At 44.8% G+C, this 16,179-nt stretch overlaps 1 protein-coding gene across 1 annotated transcript in view; it reads left to right on the top strand.

Moving 5' to 3' along the window:
- Positions 1-16,179, top strand: part of GUCY2F (guanylate cyclase 2F, retinal) — a 182,750-nt gene that overhangs the window by 110,021 nt on the left and 56,550 nt on the right. The window lies entirely within an intron of this gene.

The raw sequence follows: 16,179 nt of genomic DNA, 5'->3' as shown, positions 1-16,179 counted from the left end.
TCCGTACACCTCGCACACACACGGCTCCGCTACATCCACACTGTAAACCCCTCCTGACCCCACACATAAACTTCCACTCATACTGTACCAAAACATCCAGCACAGCAGAGTCCTGCACACTGAGGCTCCGGATCATGTGCCCCCTGACTCCGCCCCTCCTGTGACCTCATCACAGGTCCTGTGTGCACAGAAACCAGAACAGCCTTCTTTGAGCAGCCCAAGCAGATGCAGGAGAGGAGCAGCTTCAGGACCTGTGATGATGTCACGATCACGTGACCGGTCAGAAGCGGGGAGGGCTGGAAGGAAGGATTCAGGAAGCAAATTCAGTAACCATAGCAGCAGAATCTGCCGCCCTCTCTCTCCATTGAAGGCAGTGCCGCTTGAGGCAAAGAACTCAAGTTGCCACATGGTAGCTGCGCCCCTGCCTACAAGTAGTATTCAACCCCCTGCAGATTTAGCAGGTTTACACATTTGGAATTAACTTGGCATTGTGACATTTGGACTGTAGATCAGCCTGGAAGTGTGAAATGCACTGCAGCAAAAAAGAATGTTATTTCTTTGTTTATTTTTTTTTTAAATTGGGAAAAGTCTTTTCAGAGGGTCATTTATTATTCAACCCCTCAACCCACCAGAATTCTGTTTGGTTCCCCTATAGTATTAAGAAGTAGTTCAGGCACAAAGAACAATGAGCTTCACATGTTTGGATTAATTATCTCTTTTTCCAGCCTTTTCTGACTATTTAAGACCCTCCCCAAACTTGTGAACAGCACTCATACATGGTCAACATGGGAAAGACAAAGGAGCATTCCAAGGCCATCAGAGACAAGATCGTGGAGGGTCACAAGGCTGGCAAGGGGTACAAAACCCTTTCCAAGGAGTTGGGCCTACCTGTCTCCACTGTTGGGAGCATCATCCGGAAGTGGAAGGCTTATGGAACTACTGTTAGCCTTCCACGGCCTGGACAGCCTTTGAAAGTTTCCTCCCGTGCCGAGGCCAGGCTTGTCCGAAGAGTCAAGGCTAACCCAAGGACAACAAGGAAGGAGCTCCGGGAAGATCTCATGGCAGTGGGGACATTGGTTTCAGTCAATACCATAAGTAACGTACTCCACCGCAATGGTCTCCGTTCCAGACGAGCCCGTAAGGTACCTTTACTTTCAAAGCGTCATGTCAAGGCTCGTCTACAGTTTGCTCATGATCACTTGGAGGACTCTGAGACTGACTGGTTCAAGGTTCTCTGGTCTGATGAGACCAAGATCGAGATCTTTGGTGCCAACCACACACATGACTTTTGGAGACTGGATGGCACTGCATATGACCCCAAGAATACCATCCCTACAGTCAAGCATGGTGGTGGCAGCATCATGCTGTGGGGCTGTTTCTCAGCCAAGGGGCCTGGCCATCTGGTCCGCATCCATGGGAAGATGGATAGCACGGCCTACCTGGAGATTTTGGCCAAGAACCTCCGCTCCTCCATCAAGGATCTTAAGATGGGTCGTCATTTCATCTTCCAACAAGACAACAACCCAAAGCACACAGCCAAGAAAACCAAGGCCTGGTTCAAGAGGCAAAAAATCAAGGTGTTGCAGTGGCCTAGTCAGTCTCCTGACCTTAACCCAATTGAAAACTTGTGGAAGGAGCTCAAGATTAAAGTCCACATGAGACACCCAAAGAACCTAGATAACTTGGAGAAGATCTGCATGGAGGAGTGGGCCAAGATAACTCCAGAGACCTGTGCCGGCCTGATCAGGTCTTATAAAAGACGATTATTAGCTGTAATTGCAAACAAAGGTTATTCCACAAAATATTAAACCTAGGGGTTGAATAATAATTGACCCACACTTTTATGTTTAAAATATATAAAAATTTAACTGAGCAACAAAACTTTTTGGTTTGTAAGATTTATGCATCTGTTAATAAATCCTGCTCTTGTTTGAAGTTTGAAGGCTCTAACTTATTTGCATCTTATTAAACCTGCTAAATCTGCAGGGGGTTGAATACTACTTGTAGGCATTGTAAGTGTATCCATATAAATGGCCCACCCTGTACATTTTTGTACTATGGTCAGGTTATTTTTGTATTTAGCTGAATAGTGAGCCCCTAGAATAAATGTTAAAAGTGGGCCCTTGGCACCCCAGTCCAACTTGCTACATATGTGTACATTTGTTGAATAAAGTGAACTCAGGAGTTGAGGCTGCTGAAGGCACCCGAGAGTGTAGCCCCTCTTACACTTTAGATGGCTGTTGGCCAAACAACTGTTTGGCTGGCAACTATCTCACCTAACTATCCCTTACATCGCAGCGCATACTCTTCCAAACCACTGCCAGACTTCTCTGCTGATGGCTTATCTTTGGAGAACAAAAGGATCTGTAGACTGAAATTGGTCATGCCAGATCCTTAGCTCCCTGACAATCATCTGTCAGGGGCTTCAATATACTGTATATTAGACTGTCCGCCGAGCCGATCGATCTTGTTAGATTCGGCTGAAATTAGTCTAATATGTATGGGAGATAAACTGCTGTGATCTGAGCTACTGTATCTCTGATTGCAACAGTTTAACTTCCTAGATGCCACAGTCAATCATGACAGCAGCATGTAGGAGTTCAGGAAATGTGGCTGGTCTTCATAGGGGTCCTGTAATTATACGAAAGACTGCTATACCACAATGTTGTAGTTGATTGTACAGGGGATCAAGTAATCACAGGTTCGGGTCCCATAAAACTAATAAAAACATTTCAAAAACATAAAAAGTATTTAAAAAATGAAAGTTTAAATCACTTCTGTTATGCTGTCATCAAATAAGACATAAAAAAAAAAAAAAAAAATCACCATACTTTATAGTTAATAATTGTGTGAAATAATAAAATACAGCAATATTTAGCCAATATGGTGAACACGGAAATGTAAAGCAAATGAAAATGGCAAAATTGTTGTTTTTTGATCGCATTACAAACAAATTCATAAAAAAAGAAGTCAGTAAATCATATGGACCCAAGAAATGGTGCCAATAAAAATCATAGCTCACCTTGCAAAAAAGTTCTCTTAAAACTCTGCCAACCAGACAACTGAAGCCATAAAAAAATAACTGAAGTATCACAGTAACTATGCTGACCCAGAACAAAGCTACTAGGTCATTTTTACTGCAAAGTAAACAATATAAGAACAAAAACAAAAATATAATTGAGGAACTAGCTGAAGATCCCGGCGTTGCCCGGGCATAGTAACTAATTGTGGTTAGCTATAGCAAATTATAATGATTATCCGACATCCTATAGTCCCGTGCCCATATACCCATCATACAAAACCTCCATCCCATAGTCCCGTGCCCATATACCCATCATACACATCCTCTTTCCCATAGTCCCGTGCCATATGCCCATCATACACATCCTCTTTCCCATAGTCCCGTGCCATATGCCCATCAAACATATCCTCCATCCCATAGTCCCATACCCATCATATGCATCCTCCATCCCATAGTCCCGTGACCATATTCCCATCACACATCCTCCATCCCATAGTCCCGTGACCATATTCCCATCATACATATCCTCCATCCGACAGTCCTGTGCCCATATACCCATCACAAATCCTCCATCCCATAGTCCCGTGACTATATTCCCATCATACATATCCTCCATCCCATAGTTCCGTGCCCATATACCCATTATGACATCATCTTCGCCATGGCAACCATTCTGAAATCTTTGTCACCATGTCAACCATTATGACATAACCATCAGCATTGCAACCTATTATGACATCATTGTTGCCATGGCAACCATTATGACATCATCTTCACCATGGCAACCTTTATGACATCAACATCGCAATGGCAACCATTATGACATCGTTGATACACATATATTAACATCATCGTCACAATGGCAACCATTATGACATAACCGTCACCATTGCAACCTATTATGACATGATCGTCGCCATGGCAACCATTATGACATAACCGACACCATTGCAACCTATTATGACATCATCGCGCCATGGCAACCATTATGACATCATCTTCGCCATGGCAACCTTAATGACATCATCGTCGCCATGGCAACCATTATGACATCGCCGATACACACATATTGACATCGTCACCATGGCGACCATTATGACATAACCGTCACCATTGCAACCTATTATGACATCATTGTCACCATGGTAACCATTGATATCATTTTCACCATGGCAACATTTATGACTTCATCGTCGCCGTGGCAACCACTATGACATCGTTGATACACATATTGACATCATCGTCACCATGGCAACCATTATGATATCATCTTCACCATGCCAACCTTTATGACATCATCGTCGCCATGGCAACCATTATGACATAACTGACATCATTGCAATCTAACAGGACATCATTGTCGCCATGGCAACCATTATGACATAACCGTTGCAATGGTGACGGTTATGTCATAATGATTGCCATTGCAATGAAGATGTCATAATAGGTTGACATGGCAACCATTATGACATAACCGTCACTATTGCAAACTAGAAGAGCCCGGCGTTACCCGGGCGTAGTAACTAACTGTGGTTAGTTATAATAAATTATAATAATTATCCTCCATCCCATAGTCCTGTGCCCATATACCATCATACATATCCTCCATCTCATAGTCCCATGCCCATATACCCATCATACAAATCCTCCATCCCATAGTCCCATGCCCATATACCCATCATACACATCCTCCTGCCATCATCACCATGGCAACCATTATGACATAATCTTCACCATGGCAACCTTTATGACTTCATCGTCGCCATGGCAACCATTATGACATCGTTGATACACATATTGACATCATCGTCACCATGGCAACCATTATGACATAACCGACATCATTGCAACCTATTATGACATCATCGTCGCCATGGCAACCATTATGACATGCCGTCACCAATGAAACCTATTATGACATCATTGTCACCATGGCAACCATTATGACTTCATCTTCACCATGGTAACTTTTATGACTTCATCGTCGCCATGGCAACCATTATGACATGCCCGTCACCATTGCAACCTATTATGACATCTTTGTCACCATGGCAACCATTATGACATCATCTTCACCATGGCAACCTTTATGACTTCATCGTCACCATAGCAACCATTATGACATCATTGATACACATATTGACATCATCGTCACCATGGCAACCATTATGACATCATCTTCACCGTGGCAACCTTTATGACATCATCGTCGCCATGTCAACCATTATGACATAACCGACATTATTGCAACCTATTATGACATCATTGCTGCCATGGCAACCATTATGACATAACCGTCACCATTGCAAACTAGAAGAGCCCGGCGTTGCCCGGGCGTAGTAACTAACTGTGGTTAGTTATATTAAATTATGATTATCCTCCATCCCATGGTCCCGTGCCCTTATAACCATCATACATATCCTCCATCCCATAGTCCCATGCCCATATACCCATTATGACATCATCTTCACCATGGCAACCATTCTGACATCTTAGTCACCATGGCAACCATTTATGACATCGTCACCATGGCAACTATTATGACATAACCATCACCATTGCAACCTATTATGACATCATCGTCGCCATGGCAACCATTATGACATAACCGTCACCATTACAACCTGTTATGACATCATCGCGCCATGGCAACCATTATGACATCATCTTCGCCATGGAAACCTTTATTACATCACCGTCGCTATGGCAATCATTATGACATTACCGTCACCATTGCAACCTATTATGACATCATCATCGCCATGTCAACCATTATGACATCATCTTCAACATGGCAACCTTTATGACATCATCGTCGCCATGGCAACCTTTATGACATAACCAACACCATTGCAACCTATTATGACATCATCGTAGCCATGGCAACCATTAAGACATAACCGTCACCATTGCAACCTATTATGTCATCATCATCGCCATGGCAACCATTATGAAATCATCTTCAACATAGAAACCTTTATGACATCACCGTTGCCATGGCAACCTTTATGACATAACCGACACCATTGCAACATATTATGACATCATTGTCGCCATAGCAATCATTATGACATAACCGTCACCATTGCAACCTATTAAGACATCATCGCGCCATGGCAACCATTATGACATCATCTTCGCCATGGCAACCTTTATGACATCATCATCACCATGGCAACCATTATGACATAACCGACATCATTGCAACATACTATGACATCATTGTCGCCATAGCAACCATTATGACATCATCTTCACCATGGCGACCTTTATGACTTCATCGTCGCCATGGCAACCATTATGACATCGTTGATACACATATTGACATCATCGTCACCATGGCAACCATTATGACATAACCAACATCATTGCAACCTATTATGACATCATCTTCACCATTGCAACCTTTATGACTTCATTGTCGCCATGGCAACCATTATGACATGACCGTCACCATTGCAACCTATTATGACATCATTGTCACCATGGTAACCATTATGACATCATTTTCACCATGGCAAGCTTTATGACTTCATCGTCGCCATGGCAACCATTATGACATCGTTGATACACATATAGACATCATCGTCAACATGGCAACCATTATGACATCATCTTCACCGTGGCAACTTTTATGACATCATCGTCGCCATGGCAACCATTATGACACAATCGACATCATTGCAACCTATTATGACATCATCATCGCCATGGCAACCATTATGACATGACCGTCACCATTGCAACCTATTATGACATCATTGTCATCATGGCAATAATTATGACATTATCTTCACCATGGCAACCTTCATCGTCGCCATGGCAACCATTATGACATGACCGTCACCATTGCAACCTATTATGACATCATTGTCAGCATGGCAACCATTATGACATCATCTTCACCATGGCAACCTTTATGACTTCATTGTCGCCATGGCAACCATATGACATCGTTGATACACATATTGACATCATCGTCACCATGGCAACCATCATGACATCATCTTCACCATGGCAACCTTTATGACATCATCGTCGCCATGGCAACCATTATAACATAACCGACATCATTGCAACCTATTATGACATCATTGTTGCCATGGAAACCATTATGACATAACCGTCACCATTGCAACCTAGAAGAGCCCAGCGTTGCCCGGGCGTAGTAACTAACTGTGGTTAGTTATAATAAATTATAATGATTATCCTCCATCCCATAGTCTTTTGCCCATATACCATCATACATATCTTCCATCTCATAGTCCCGTGCCTATATACCCATCGTACTTAACCTCCATCCCATAGTCCCGTGCCCATATACCCATCATACAAATCCTCCATCCCATAGTCCCATGCCCATATATCCATCATACACATCCTCCTGCCATCATCGCCATGGCAACCATTATGACATCATCTTCAACATAGAAACCTTTATGACATCACCATTGCCATGGCAACCATTCTGACATAACTGTCACCATTGCAACCTAGAAGAGCTCGGCATTGCCCGGGCGTAGTAACTAACTGTGGTTAGTTATAATAAATTATAATAATTATCCTCCATCCCATAGTCCTGTGCCCATATACCATAATGCATATCCTCCATCTCATAGTCCCGTGCCTATATACCCATCGTACATAACCTCCATCCCGTAGTCCCGTACCCATATACTCATCATACACATCCTCCATCCCATAGTCCCATTCCCATATACCCATCATACACATCCTCCATCCCATAGTCCCATGCCCATATACCCATCATACACATCCTCCATCCCATAGTCTTGTGCCCATATACCCATCATACATATCCTCCATCCCATAGTCCCGTGCCCATATACCCATTATGACATCATCTTCGCCATGGCAACCATTCTGACATCTTTGTCACCATGGCAACCTATTATGACATCGTCACCATGGCAACCATTATGACATAACCGTCACCATTGCAACCTATTATGACATCATCGTCACCATGGCAACCATTATGACATAACCGTCACCATTGCAACCTATTATGACATCATCATCGCTATGGCAACCATTATGACATCATCTTTAACATGGCAACCTTTATGACATCGTCGCCATTGCAACCTTTATGACATAACTGACACCTTTGCAACCTATTATGACATCATCGTCGCCATGGCAACCATTATTACATAACCGTCACCATTGCAACCTATTATGACATAATTTTCGCCATGGCATCCTTTATGACATCACCGTCGCCATGGCAACCATTATGACATCATTGTCGCCATGGTAAGCTAATATGACATCATCGTCACCATGCCAACCATTATGACATAACCGATATCATTGCAACCTATTTTGACATCATCCTCGCCATTGCAACCATTATAACATCATCTTCACCATGTCAACCTTTGATATCATCGTCGCCATGACAACCATTATGACATTGTCAATGGCAACCATTATGACATCATCTTCAACATGGCAATATTCTACATATATAATTGTCTAAGGTCCACTTCCGTCCGTCTGTCTGTCTGTAACGGAAATCCCGCATCGCTGATTGGTCGCGCCGGCTGGGTGCGACCATTTAGCAACAGGCACAGTCCGGCCGCGAATTGGCCCCTCCCTACTCCCTTCCAGTCAGTGCCCCCTCCATACTCCCCTCCAGTCTGCGCCCACATAGCGTTTTAGCAGTCCGTTAAATGGACTGCTTTACACCGCAGCATAACACGGTGTTACGCAGTCCGTTAACACTGCCATTAACCCTGTGTGACCAACTTTTTACTATTGATGCTGCCTATGCGAGATGATGACGTACATCATCACGGGTTATTGCCGCAATGCATTACTGGGAACGGAGCATCGCAAGGAGCATCGCTGAAGGCCCGGGCTGGATCCGGAGGCCACCGGAATGTGTTATATACTACGTGGGCTGTTACATACTGCGTGGGCTGTGTTATATACTGCATGGGCTGTGTTATATACTACGTTGCTGTGCTCTACACTACGTGGGCTGTGCTATATACTACGTGGGCTGTGCTATATACTATGTGGCTGTGCAATATACTACGTGGCTGTGCAATATACTACGTGGCTGTGCAAAATACTACGTGGCTGTGTTATATACTACGTGGGTTGTGTTATATACTGGATGGGCTGTGCTATATACTACTTGGGCTGTGCTATATTCTACTTGGGCTGTGTTATATTCTGCGTGGGCTGTGTTATATACTGTGTGGGCTGTGTTATATAATGTGTGGGCTGTGCTGTAGATTACATGGGCTATGCTATATACTACGTGGCTCTGCAATATACTATGTGGCTGTGCTATATACTGTTATGGTTTCCAATGGCAAGGAAACATCAGAAGCATAGAATAAACGGACAAGCTCTCGGGTGATGGAAACTAGAGCTGACCGCGATGCTAAACCTACACACCACACTAGAAGTAGCCAGGGGGCATTCCTGCGTTGTCTCTAGATGCCGCGCGCCAGCCGGAGAACTAACTACCCCTGGTAGAAGAAAACACAGTCCTGGCTTGCCTCCAGAGAATGTCCCCACAGGAGATAGCAGCCCCCCACATATAATAACGGTGAGAGCAGATGAAAAGACACACGTAGTATGAAAGCAGATTTAGCACAGAGAGGCCCGCTAACTAAATAGCAGAAAGATACAACAGAGGACTTCGCGGTCAGCTGCAAAACCCTTCAAAACACCATCCTGAAATTACCTTAACTCATGTGACAACTCATGCCACTGGAGTGGTAATTTCAGCCCAACAAGAGCTTCCAGCTGCAGAGATTCACATAAGTGCAAACTGGACAAAACATACAAAAATAGACTTAAGGACTAAAGTGTCCAACTTAGCTGAGCAGAAAACTGGGAGCAGGAACATGCAACAGAATCACTCTGGATACATTGATGGCCAGCATTAGAATGACTGAGGAGCAAGGTTAAATAGGAACTCCCACATCCTGATAGGAACAGGTGAACTGAGAAGGCAAAGCTTGCAGGACACCAGTACCACAAGAGACCACCGGGGGAGCCCACGAACCGAATCACAACAGTACCCCCCCCCTTAAGGAGGGGGCACCGAACCCTCACAAGAACCACCAGGGCGATCTGGATGAGCCCTATGAAAGGCACGGACCAAATCAGAAGCATGAACATCAGAAGCTGTAACCCAAGAATTATCCTCTTGACCGTAGCCCTTCCATTTCACCAGATATTGAAGTCTCCGTCTGGAAACACGGGAGTCCAAGATTTTCTCCACCACGTACTCCAATTCACCCTCAACCAGCACAGGAGCAGGAGGCTCAACAGAAGGCACAAGTGGTACCTCATACCTCCGCAATAATGACCGATGGAAGACATTATGGATAGCAAAGGATGCTGGGAGGTCCAAACGAAAAGACACAGGGTTAAGAATTTCCAAAATCTTATAAGGACCGATGAACCGAGGCTTAAACTTAGGAGAAGAGACCCTCATAGGGACAAAACGGGAGGACAACCACACCAAGTCCCCAACACGAAGACGAGGACCAACACGACGATGGCGATTAGCAAAACGTTGAGTCTTCTCCTGGGACAACTCCAAATTGTCCACCACCTGCCCCCAAATACGATGCAACCTATCCACCATGGTATCCACTCCAGGACAATCCGAAGACTCCACCTGACCAGATGAAAAACGAGGATGGAACCCTGAATTGCAAAAGAAAGGGGAGACCAAAGTGGCAGAACTGGCCCGATTATTAAGGGCAAACTCAGCCAACGGCAAAAAGGAGACCCAGTCATCCTGATCAGCAGACACGAAACACCTCAAATAAGTCTCCAAGGTCTGATTAGTACGTTCCGTCTGGCCATTTGTCTGGGGATGAAATGCAGACGAAAAAGACAAATCAATGCCCATCCTGGCACAAAACGCCCGCCAAAATCTGGACACAAACTGGGATCCCCTGTCGGAAACGATATTCTCCGGAATACCATGCAGCCGAACCACATTCTGAAAAAACAGGGGCACCAACTCAGATGAGGAAGGCAGCTTGGGCAAGGGCACCAAATGAACCATCTTAGAAAAGCGGTCACACACCACCCAAATGACGGACATCTTCTGAGAAACAGGGAGATCAGAAATAAAATCCATAGAGATGTGTGTCCAAGGCCTCTTAGGAACAGGCAAGGGCAACAACAACCCACTAGCCCGAGAACAACAAGGCTTGGCCCGAGCACAAACATCGCAAGACTGCACAAAAGTACGCACGTCCCGAGACAGGGAAGGCCACCAGAAGGACCTAGCCACCAAATCTCTGGTAGCAAAAATTCCCGGATGACCTGCCAACGCAGAAGAATGAACCTCCGAGATGACTCTATTGGTCCACTCATCCGGCACAAACAATCTACCAGGCGGACAACGATCAGGCCGATCCGCCTGAAACTCTTGTAAAGCACGTCGCAGGTCTGGGAAGACAGCAGACAATATCACACCATCCTTAAGTATACCCGTAGGTTTAGAATCACCAGGGGAATCAGGTTCAAAACTCCTAGAAAGGGCATCCGCCTTCACATTCTTAGTACCTGGCAGATACGAAACCACAAAATTAAACCGGGAGAAAAACAACGACCAGCGCGCCTGTCTAGGATTCAGACGTCTGGCCGACTCAAGATAAATCAAATTTTTGTGATCAGTCAAGACCACCACCTGATGTTTAGCACCCTCAAGCCAATGACGCCACTCCTCGAATGCCCACTTCATCGCCAAAAGCTCCCGATTACCGACGTCATAATTTCGCTCGGCGGGCGAAAATTTTCGAGAAAAGAACGCACAAGGTCTCATCACTGAACAATCTGAACTTTTCTGCGACAAAACCGCCCCCGCTCCGATCTCGGAAGCATCAACTTCCACCTGAAAAGGAAGAGAAACATCAGGCTGGCACAACACCGGAGCAGAAGAAAAACGGCGCTTAAGCTCCCGAAAGGCCTCCACAGCAGCAGGAGACCAATCTGCAACATCAGCACCCTTTTTAGTCAAATCAGTCAAAGGCCTGACAACGCTAGAAAAACCAGTTATGAATCGACGATAAAAGTTAGCAAAGCCCAAAAATTTCTGAAGGCCCTTAAGAGAAGTAGGTTGCGTCCAGTCACAAATAGCCCGAACCTTCACAGGATCCATCTCAATAGAAGAGGGGGAAAAAATGTACCCCAAAAAAGAAATCTTCTGAACCCCAAAAACACACTTTGAACCTTTAACAAACAGAGAATTGGTCCGCAAAACCTGAAAAACCCTCCTAACTTGTTGAACATGAGATTCCCAGTCATCCGAAAAAATCAAGATATCGTCCAAATACACAATCATAAATTTATCCAGATATTCACGGAAAATATTGTGCATAAAAGACTGAAAGACCGAAGGGGCATTTGACAGACCAAAAGGCATCACCAAATACTCAAAATGGCCCTCGGGCGTATTAAATGCGGTTTTCCACTCATCCCCCTGCTTAATTCGCACCAAATTATACGCACCGCGAAGATCAATCTTAGAGAACCACTTCGCCCCCTCAATGCGAGCAAATAAATCTGTCAGCAATGGCAAAGGATACTGATACTTGACTGTGATCTTATTCAAGAGTCTATAATCAATACAAGGTCTCAAAGAACCATCGCTTTTAGCTACGAAAAAGAACCCCGCTCCAAGAGGAGACGAAGAAGGACGAATATGTCCCTTTTCCAAGGACTCCCTAATATACTCTCGCATGGCAGCATGTTCAGGTACAGACAGATTAAATAGACGACCCTTAGGAAATTTACTGCCAGGGATCAAATCTATGGCGCAATCGCAATCTCTGTGAGGAGGAAGAGAATTAAGAGTAGATTCCTCAAAAACCTCACGATAATCAGACAAAAACTCAGGAATTTCAGAGGGAATAGATGAAGCAATGGAGACCAAAGATGTGTCCCCATGATTTCCCTGACATCCCCAGCTTAGTACAGACATTGTTTTCCAGTCAAGGACTGGGTTATGAGTTTGCAACCATGGCAATCCCAGCACCAGCACATCATGTAGATTATACAGTACAAGGAAGCGAATCACCTCTTGATGGTCTGGAGTCATACGCATAGTCACTTGTGTCCAGTATTGTGGTTTATTACTAGCCAATGGTGTAGAATCAATACCCTTTAAAGGTATAGGAACTTCCAGAGGCTCTAGATCAAACCCACAGCGCCTGGCAAAGGACCAATCCATAAGACTCAAAGCGGCGCCAGAATCCACATACGCCTCCGCAACAATAGAAGATAACGAACAAATTAGAGTTACAGACAAAATAAACTTGGACTGCAAAGTGCCAATAGCAGAGGATTTATCAACTTTCTTTGTACGTTTAGAGCATGCTGATATAACATGAGTAGAATTTCCACAATAGAAGCACAATTGATTTTTGCGCCTATAAATCTGTCGTTCGCTTCTGGACAGAAAGCTATCACATTGCATACTCTGTGGTGCCTCTTCAGAAGACACCGCCAACTGGTGCACAGGTTTGCGTTCCCGTAAACGCCGATCAATCTGAATTGCCATTGTCATGGACTCATTCAGACCAGTAGGCGCAGGAAACCCCACCATGACGTCTTTTACAGCATCAGAGAGACCTTCTCTGAAAATTGCCGCCAGAGCGCACTCATTCCACTGAGTAAGCACAGACCATTTTCGAAATTTTTGGCAATATATTTCGGCTTCATCTTGCCCCTGAGAGAGGGCTATTAGGGCTTTCTCAGCCTGAATCTCCAAATTTGGTTCCTCATAAAGCAACCCCAAAGCCAGAAAAAACGCATCCACATTGAGCAACGCAGGATCCCCTGGTGCCAATGAAAATGCCCAATTTTGGGGGTCACCCCGCAGTAAAGAAATAACAATTTTTACTTGCTGGGCAGGATCTCCAGCAGAATGAGATCTCAGCGAAAGAAACAATTTACAATTGTATTTAAAATTTAGAAAACAAGATCGATCTCCAGAAAAAAACTCCGGTATAGGAATTTTAGGTTCAGACCGAGGAGCATGTAACAAAAAATCTTGTATATTCTGAACTTTAGAGGCAAGATTATTCAAATTGGTAGCCAGACTCTGGGGATCCATATTTCAACAGATAAAGTCTGAGCCATTCAGGGGTTAAGAGGAGAGGAAAACAGGAGACTGCAATTAGAGCTGGAGTGCAACTTCAGAGGAAGGAAAAAAAAAAAAAAAGGTTTCACACAGTTCCTTTTCTCTCCTGCTTCAGCCTATAGATTAAACATTTTGGCTGGCCATACTGTTATGGTTTCCAATGGCAAGGAAACATCAGAAGCATAGAATAAACGGACAAGCTCTCGGGTGATGGAAACTAGAGCTGACCGCGATGCTAAACCTACACACCACACTAGAAGTAGCCAGGGGGCATTCCTGCGTTGTCTCTAGATGCCGCGCGCCAGCCGGAGAACTAACTACCCCTGGTAGAAGAAAACACAGTCCTGGCTTGCCTCCAGAGAATGTCCCCACAGGAGATAGCAGCCCCCCACATATAATAACGGTGAGAGCAGATGAAAAGACACACGTAGTATGAAAGCAGATTTAGCACAGAGAGGCCCGCTAACTAAATAGCAGAAAGATACAACAGAGGACTTCGCGGTCAGCTGCAAAACCCTTCAAAACACCATCCTGAAATTACCTTAACTCATGTGACAACTCATGCCACTGGAGTGGTAATTTCAGCCCAACAAGAGCTTCCAGCTGCAGAGATTCACATAAGTGCAAACTGGACAAAACATACAAAAATAGACTTAAGGACTAAAGTGTCCAACTTAGCTGAGCAGAAAACTGGGAGCAGGAACATGCAACAGAATCACTCTGGATACAGAGATGATGGCCAGCATTAGAATGACTGAGGAGCAAGGTTAAATAGGAACTCCCACATCCTGATAGGAACAGGTGAACTGAGAAGGCAAAGCTTGCAGGACACCAGTACCACAAGAGACCACCGGGGGAGCCCACGAACCGAATCACAACAATATACTACGTGGCTGTGTTATATACTACATAGCTATGCTATATACTACGTGCCTGTGCTATATACTACGTGGCTGTGCAATATACTACGTGGCTGTGCTATATACTACATGGCTGTGTTATATACTGCGTGGGCTGTGCTATATACTACGTGCCTGCGCTATATACTACGTGGCTGCTATATACTACGTGGCTGCTATATACTATGAGCGTGTGCTATATACTACGTGGCTGTGTTGTATACTACGTAGCTGTGCTATATACTTACGTGCCTGTGTTATATACTACGTGGCTGTGCTATATACTACGTGGCTGTGCTATATACTGCGTGGGCTGTGTTATATGCTACGTGGGCTGTGAGACTCTTTTGCCCGGGGCCCTCAAAAACCTGCAGCTTGCCCTGGCTTCACTGATTGGTTGCGGCCGGCCGCGAACAATCAGCGACAGGCGCAGTCCGGCCGCGAATTGGCATGGGATTTGAACCACGCTTCGCTAATTGGTTGCGCCCGGCCGGCCGAATCCTGTGTATTCATTGCATTATTCTGAAATCTTCATAAATAAACTACATACATATTCTAGAATACCTGATGCAATAGAATCGGGCCACCATCTAGTTATGACATAACAGACACTATTGCAAACTATTATGACATCGTCGCCATGGCAACCGTTATGACATAACCGTCACCATTGCAACCTATTATGACATCAACACGCCATGGCAACCATTATGACATCATTGTCGCCATGGCAACTTAATATGACATCGTCGTCGTCATGGCAACCATTATGACATAACCGACATCATTGTGCAGCGCCCCAGAGTCCTGGTCGTTGCAGTACTGTGGTTCCGCCGCTAAGGGGAGCCATGGTACGTCTGATGGCACTGAAGGAGTTCATCTGGACAGGTATCACAGACACCAATACATTTCACAGCCGGGCCACCAGGGGGAGCTAAGGGTCCTATTCACTAGGCCACTCCCCACCATTGTGGGTAAACTGGGGGTCAGGCAGGAAGTTAGATCAGAAAGCTGACTGGGTTGGAACCAGGCAACACCTTGTGGCAGAGGGTGTTGCGGGAGAAGATTCGGTAGGGTCCCTGTCAGGGGTGGGATCCTGACAGAGG

The sequence above is a fragment of the Ranitomeya variabilis genome, chromosome 2 (assembly GCF_051348905.1).
Source record: "Ranitomeya variabilis isolate aRanVar5 chromosome 2, aRanVar5.hap1, whole genome shotgun sequence".
Classification (NCBI taxonomy): Eukaryota; Metazoa; Chordata; class Amphibia; order Anura; family Dendrobatidae; genus Ranitomeya; species Ranitomeya variabilis.
The sequence above is the reverse complement of the archived record's forward strand: the minus strand, read 5'-3'. Positions and strand labels throughout refer to the sequence as shown.